Source organism: Octodon degus, unplaced genomic scaffold, assembly GCF_000260255.1.
Source record: "Octodon degus isolate 3935 unplaced genomic scaffold, OctDeg1.0 scaffold00058, whole genome shotgun sequence".
Taxonomy (NCBI): Eukaryota; Metazoa; Chordata; class Mammalia; order Rodentia; family Octodontidae; genus Octodon; species Octodon degus.
Window position 1 is genome coordinate 7,413,903 of NW_004524634.1, and position 7,529 is coordinate 7,421,431.

Here is a 7,529-nt window from a genome sequence, read left to right on the forward strand (position 1 = left end):
GAATGTAAAGTTGCCTGTAGGAACTCTATGTAGCCAGAAGCAGAAATCAATTGAATATTTTCTTTGTTTCTTTAAATAAAAGTTTGGAACATGGGTGAGAAAAATAGGGTAATTTTCCGTGTCGAACTTAGACTAAACAAATTTTCTCTGCCTCAAAGTTGTAATTTATTTGAATTTATAGTGCACTCACCATAACATATTATATGCAAATTTCTTAAAATGAAGATGTCTTAGTCATTTCTTTTTTTCACTGGGACACTATACTCAGCACCCACAATTTAAAAGATGGAAGGTTTATTTGGGCTCATGGTGTTTGGGGGTTCAGTTTCTCTTGAGTTGGCTCCAAGGTAGCAAGGTCATGGTGGAAGGGACTGGTGGAGGAAAAGCTGCTCATGTCGTGGTAACCAGGAAGCTGAGAGAGAAGACAGAAACTCAGAGAAACATAAGTGTCCAGGTCGTGCCCCCAAGACCTACCTTTCACCAGGCCTGGCCTCCCCCCAGAAACTCAGCTGTGAGCGTAGCAGGGAGTTAGGCCACAGATGAGTACAGCGCCTCCGTGGCGCAATTAGCTTTCAAACACCAGAGTCTTATGTGTAACACAGATCTAAACCATAAAGAAAGCTGACAAATTGAGATATGAAAATTAGACATTACATACAATTTTTAACAACAACAACAACAACAAAAAACCCATCTCACAGAGCACCAGTGCTCAGAACACTCTACAAAGCAGTATTTGTCCTCACATTTGTTTGGCTTACATGGTATTCTTACATTGTTGAAATTATACCATATCTTCTTATTTAAAAACATGTCTGATATACAGAAATATAGTAGATTTTAAATCAGAAAAGATATAAAATGTTGCTGGCTTAACGTTAATAATTTCGCAATTAATTTTTTTTTTCTGTATTTAGGACAGGGTCTACAGGGTCTCATTCTGTAGATAGGACTCACAGTGATTCTCCTGTTTTCAGCCTCCCAAGCACTGAGATTACAGGCGCACGCCACCACGCCCAGTCTCAATTGCCATCTCAGCTGGTCCCTGGGCTCAGGGCCAGCATGGCACACTGGGGATTGAACCCTGGCTGCTGCACTCTGCCTAAGCAGGTGCTTTAGTCCACTGCGCTATTAGGCCCCATAATTAAATTTTTTAAAAATTCTTATTTATTTGGTACAGGGTCTCGCTATGCAGCTCGGATTCTTAGTGATCCTCCTGTTTCACCCTTCCCAGCTGCAATTATAGGCATGTACCACACATCCAGTTTCCATGGCCAGCTTGGTGCGGGACTGGCATGGAATGCAGTACCAGGGATCCAAGCCAGGTCCTTGAAGTTGCCATGCAAGCACTTAGACCGCTGAGCTATCTCCCTGGCCCCTCCAGCTAAATATATTGATGATAAATCAGGGCACTCATGACTTTTATGTAAACACAGGTAATTAGACCAGTACTTTTGTTTTAAAATGACTATTATTCTATATTTTTTATTATATGGAGAAAGAGAAGAAACACAATACATGTCTATTTAGTGCTTCTTTTGGCACTGTGAGGTGGAGAAGACTATTACAGCATTGTTAGTACTCAGAAAACAAGTGTGTGTGCCTGTGCTGGAGGCTGAAGGCTGTGGCTGAAGAAAAGGATTTTTAAATATTTTTAAAGTAGAAAAGGGTATCAGTGGAGTAGTTAGCCTTGCCCCAAAGGTTTGGCCTAAAATTAAATAAATGTTAAATATATATTAAACAATTATTTAAATGAAAACTTAGGAGTAAGTGATACTCAATTTTAGAATTAAAGGTGGGTATTATATATACTGTCTAAATAAGAGAAAATGCTGTAATCCCAGCACTAGGGAGGCTGAAAACAGGAGGATCACCAGGAGTCCAAGCTGCGTAGTGAGACCTTGCACACACACACACACACACACACACACACACACACACTCCTAAATAAGAATGCAGTAGAATGAAATAAAGAATAAAAATAGCACAGAAGAGTTAAAAATATAAGAAGCATGAAAGCATATCTAAAATGTGTTAGAAAGGGCTGGTCAGTTAGCTCAAGGGACTAAAGTGCCAGCTTAGGCAGAGTGCAGGAACCGGGGTTCGATCCCCAGCATACCATGCCAGCACTGTCCCATGGGCATGCTGAGACAGCAACTGAGAGTGGGTATGGTGGTGCTCACCTCTAATCCCAGTGTGTGGGAGTCTGCAAACAGGAGGATTGTTATGAGTCCAATCTGTGTAGTGAGACCCTGTAGGCCCTGTACTAAATACATTTTTTAAAAAAAATGCATTAGAGGTGACAACAAATGGAACCATAGGTAAAACACAAAAAGCTTATTGATGAAAAGACAAAGTTTTTAAAAATGTGGATAAATTTTAAAATAGATATAATTATGTCTTTCTCATAGAAAAGAATATTAAAATCACACAAATATTTGCAACAAATTCTTGTCAAAAGTAAGTTGTTAAGTTCAAGTAAAAATATTCAAACATGTAAGATAACATTTTTAGAAAAAGGTGTTAGGGCACTAAGTATATTTTATAATAGGGTAAAATTCATGATAAGTGAAGCATCATGCGCCTTTATTCTGCAAATAAGATTGCATTGTAAGAGAGAAAGAAAAAGAGCCATGTGTATCAGGATAATTTGACAGAAATGTAGTAACTGGAGATACTCTAAAAGCCTTTGAGCCATTGCCAAATAAAGTAGACAAATATAAATCTGGATGTAGAGTATATAAATGACTTTAGATGCTAGAATACAATGAAATGAGGCCTTCAAATTGTTTCCAAATTATAATTGCCTATTAAGCCAACTTACCAATCAAGTGCTAAAATAAGGTTGTTTTCAGAAGACAGTCAAGTACTCCACACATTTATTTTTTATGCTTTTATTCTCAGGAGGCTACTGGTGCATGTTTCTCAGCAAAATGACAGAGAAACTCAGTAGGGTTGACTTAATAACTGTGGACCCTACAAAGAGAAGAAATGAACCTCTGTTTTGGGTTGCAAAGATAGTCTTAAAATGATCCTCAAATCAGAAAACATGGAGACCACAGTTTTGGACAATGGTATAAGAATATCAGTAATTAAGAACATGTCACCTAAAGAATATTAATAATTTTGAACTTTAAACTAATGATAATTAAAAACCTGTTTGTAGATAATCTCAAGTCAAAGATAAAACTTTAGATATAAATGATTTATAAAGTAAGGACATAAATAATACATCTTTGGGAGAGGAACAGCTCTACACATCCATAAACAAGTGAAAACTAAGAGTAAGCAGTATTCAATTTTAGAATTAGAATTAAAGGTGGACATTATACACACTGTCTAAATAAGAGAAAATGTAGCAAAATGAAATAAAGAACAGAAAATAGCATGGAAGTGTTAAAAATATAAAAAAAACATGAAAGTATATCTACAATGTGTTAAAGAGACTATAAAGGGAATTATTAAAATATAAGTAATATCACGAATTTTAAATAAAGCAACTCTACCAATTAACTGAGTTTTTGAAAGCTAAATGAGGGGCTTCTTCAGAAATTGGAATACAGTGACAAAGACAATGATAACAGAGAAAATTTATGAATTTTTGGAGAAAGTTCAACATCCAAATAATAAGAAGGTTAAGAAGAGTCAACTGAGAAAACTCAAAAAACAAGGCGAAAAATTCTCAGAGGTGAAGATGTGAAGTGTTCAGTAGTGAGGACCCATGTACAGTTCAGCAAATGGGAAAAACACCCCAAGGTGTTTCACTGTGACATTCGGGAATACCGGGGCAAGGAGAAAAATCTTGGATTTCCCTGAAGAGAAAAAAGAAATATGTAAGTAAATGACAACCAAGTGACACTGGTATTTTCAGAAACAGAACTATGAGGCTAGAAGAATTCTCCAGAGCTTTTTCAGTTGTGAGAAAATTATTTTTAATGAATAGTTGTACATGCAGACTACTTAGCAGTCCAGCTGGCATTGAGAGAATTCATATCTCAGGAAACATGATGGTGGAAAAAAAAGAAGACCAAGACATAGGATAAACCAACCAACCACCTACCCACCTACCCAACCAACCATCCATCCAACCAACCAAACAACCAGCATATTAATCTCAGAGAACAATGAAATCTGGAGATGACAACTGTACATAAGGTCTACAAAGGTCTACAAAGACATGTCAGTGACCAGCATTCAGAAAGATTACTTTAAGTAGTGAAAACATTCGAAAAATAGTGCAGAACACAGATCAAGCTATGCCAATGAAATCCTTGAGAGCACAACAGATCTGTTAGAAAATAATCAAAATTATAGGTATCACTACTATCTATAGTACAACTTAAAGAGTATATTTAAACAATTACTTTTACAATGATAATGTTGAGTTTAAAAGAAGGAAGATTTGGAGGATTATCAAAAGAATACTTCTCTTAACCAGAAGTTCTTAAGTAATGTCTACATTTATTAAATCAAGAAATGATAGTATTGTGTGAATAATTGCGTAGAAATGAGGCATCAGAGCCATCAATGGCCTGTAGAGTAACATCTCTAAGTTTTATTGTGACTACTACAATGTACCTCACCTATGACTCTCTGTGAGAAAAACACTGCAGTGGTAGGAAACATAAAGAGAATGTGAAAGACTACTATCTGAAATGGATGAAAGAGCAAGCTCAGAGGCTGGTTGACAAGACAACAGCTGCATTTCAAGGAGGAAAGATCCCTCCTACTCCATTCTCTGCTCCTCCCCCAGCAGGGGCTGTGATCCCACCTCCACCCAATCTCCCAGGTCCTCCTCACCCTGGTATGATGCCAGCACCCCATATGGGAGGCCCTCCCATGATGCCAGTGGGACCTGCACCTGGAATGAGACGACCTATGGGAGGCCACATGCTGATGAGGCCTGGGCCTCCAATGATGCGACCGTCGGCTCGGCCCATGATGGTGCCCACTTGGCCAGGAATGATTGACCATACAGATAAGGTGGAGGGGTAGCCTCTCTGTATCAGTTTTATATTATTTATTCTGCTTCATTAGGAGATCATGGGTCTGTGACTCTGGGTGTTTTCTAACATCATGAATGACAAGGAAGACTTGCTCCCCCTTCCTATCAAAGAATAGTTCTGAAGGGAGAAGTACATTAGCAAAAGTGCAGAGAGTATAGTTTCATTTGTATTGTGAAATGTGAAAATAAACTTGTCAGGTCTTTTATTAAACAAAAGGGCTGGGCGATAGTTCAGTGATATAAGTGCCTTCCTGGCAGGTGCAAGGTCCTGAGTTCAATCCCCCAGTACTGTAAAAAAAAAAAAATAAATAAAAAGAAATGTAGTATCAGAAAAAAATAGCTAAAAGAAGATGAATAGATTGGAATAAAGATGCAGCAAAATTTTAGGGCAAATGATGCTTTATTCCATAAGCATTTTAATAACATTTTCTATGCTTTAATTGAAAACATTATTTGATAAAGATAAATTTTGATTTTAGGAAAATGAATAGAATATATGCTAAAGTATAGAAGAAGGTAGAATACTTTTTGATGGAGTAACTGCCATCTCAAAAATTTTAAAATGATAATATACGATAGATATGGGCACATAAATTCCACCTACTGATAATGAAACCTAAATAAAATAATGGCAAATACAATTTATAAGATTTACAAAGTAACACTAATGAAAAATATGAGTTTGATGGAGACCAATATTAGAATAATAAAACAAGTAAAAGGTACTCCAAGTACACATTAGATAAAATTAAACATTCATTATAGATTATAAGGAAAATCCTAGGATGCCAGGAAAATAAAGATATCATGTTGAGGTGACAAGAATATCTAAAATAATTAGTCAGTATCTTCTTTAATAATTTCAGGTTACAAGTACCTCATATTAGGCAAAGATGGCTACAATTGTCTCTATTTTTCTGGACATTTTGAGCAAAACAATAGAGCAAAGAAACACATAAATGCTGTAAACATTGAAAAGACAGAAAATTATTTTTATTCACAAATGATATGCTGGGGTCAACCAAATAACTCAGTGGATTAAAGTGCCTGCAAGTAGGCACAGGGGCCAGGGGTTCAATCCTCCAGCCTGCTGTGCTGGTCCCGCCCCCAGCGTATGCTGAGATGGCAATTGAAACTGGGCGTGGTGGCACGCACCTGTAATCCCAGCTCTTGGGAGGCTGTAAACAGGTGGATCACTATAAGTCCCATCTAGTAGTGAAGCGCTGAACACCCTGTGGACCCTACCTAAAAAAACACAAAAACAAAAACAAAACAAAACCAAATGCTATTGTGTTGGGAGCTTGTGGGTTAGCTCAGTTGTATTAGTGCCTGCTCTGGCAAACCCAGAGGTGCAGGGGACCGCAGTTCAATTTCCAGCTCCACCTGCCTTACCAGACCCGCTCTTAAGGCAGCCTGAGCCAGCCAAACAAACAAACAAATGATATGCTGTCTACCTGGAATAGAAATGAAAATAAATTAAAAACTTCTAAAGAGAAATTCAAAGAGAGTTTATTAAAATGGTATGTTTCAAAATAAATAATGAAAAGTTAATAACTTTTTATCCCAAATAACTACCTAGAAATTGTGAAGGCTATAAAATCTCATAATTACAACAGCAAAGTAAAAAATACTTATGAATAAACAATGTAAATTCAATGACATTGTATAAAGTGATACCTAATTTTTCTGGAAGACTGAGAGTAGTGTTGTGTATTAGCAAAATAACAGTGGCTTAAAACAGCAGCTGTCACTCTTCATATCTTTTAGTCAAATGCCATATAAGGATTCTAGAATTAATAAATCCAGATATATCTTAATTTTCTTGGATATGGTAACAAACTGCCTTAAATTTGGTGGTTTAAAACAGCAGAAGCACTTCTCACACAAGTTTGGAGTTCTAAGTCTGAATGCGTGGCATCCATGAGGCCATCCACTCTAAAGGGTGTCAGGAAAAATGTTTTCTTGGCTTCTCCCAGCTTCTGGCAACTGCGGGTGTTCTATGGCCCCTGGAATCGTCACTACAAGGGCTGCTTCTGAAGTCACAGCTCCTTTTCTTCTCTTTTTCTCCTTGTATCCTTAAAGAAGACTTTTGTGATGCATTTAGGCCCCACATACATAATCAAAGAATCTCTTCTCAAGTTCTTAAGCCAATTATATCTGTAAAGTAACACTGATATATTCTAGGGGTTAAGATTCAATGACAGTATAGAGTTATTTTTCAGAAGTTTTTCTTCAATTTGCTGCACAATGTACTTCAGAAGAGTTAAAAAACACAAGACATTTGAATTCCAGTCCATCTGGAACATACCTATTTATTTTATTTTATTTTTTAAAGTTTTATTGATAAACAGATAGCAATGAGACAGTTTCAAATCAAATCGGAAGTACAGTTTCAGCAAATAATACACTGCATATATTCTTCTTAGTGGTTAATTGCTGTACAAGAAGTGGACTTGTGATCCTATTTACAAACACCATTAGAACAAATCATTCTATTCATTAAGAGAATGCAACTATATATCTA

The 7,529-nt window shown here is 36.7% G+C and overlaps 1 pseudogene; it reads left to right on the top strand.

Moving 5' to 3' along the window:
• The first annotated feature begins 358 nt into the window (after nucleotides 1-358).
• Nucleotides 359-4,995, top strand: LOC101575970 (annotated as a pseudogene).
• The last annotated feature ends 2,534 nt before the right edge of the window (nucleotides 4,996-7,529 follow it).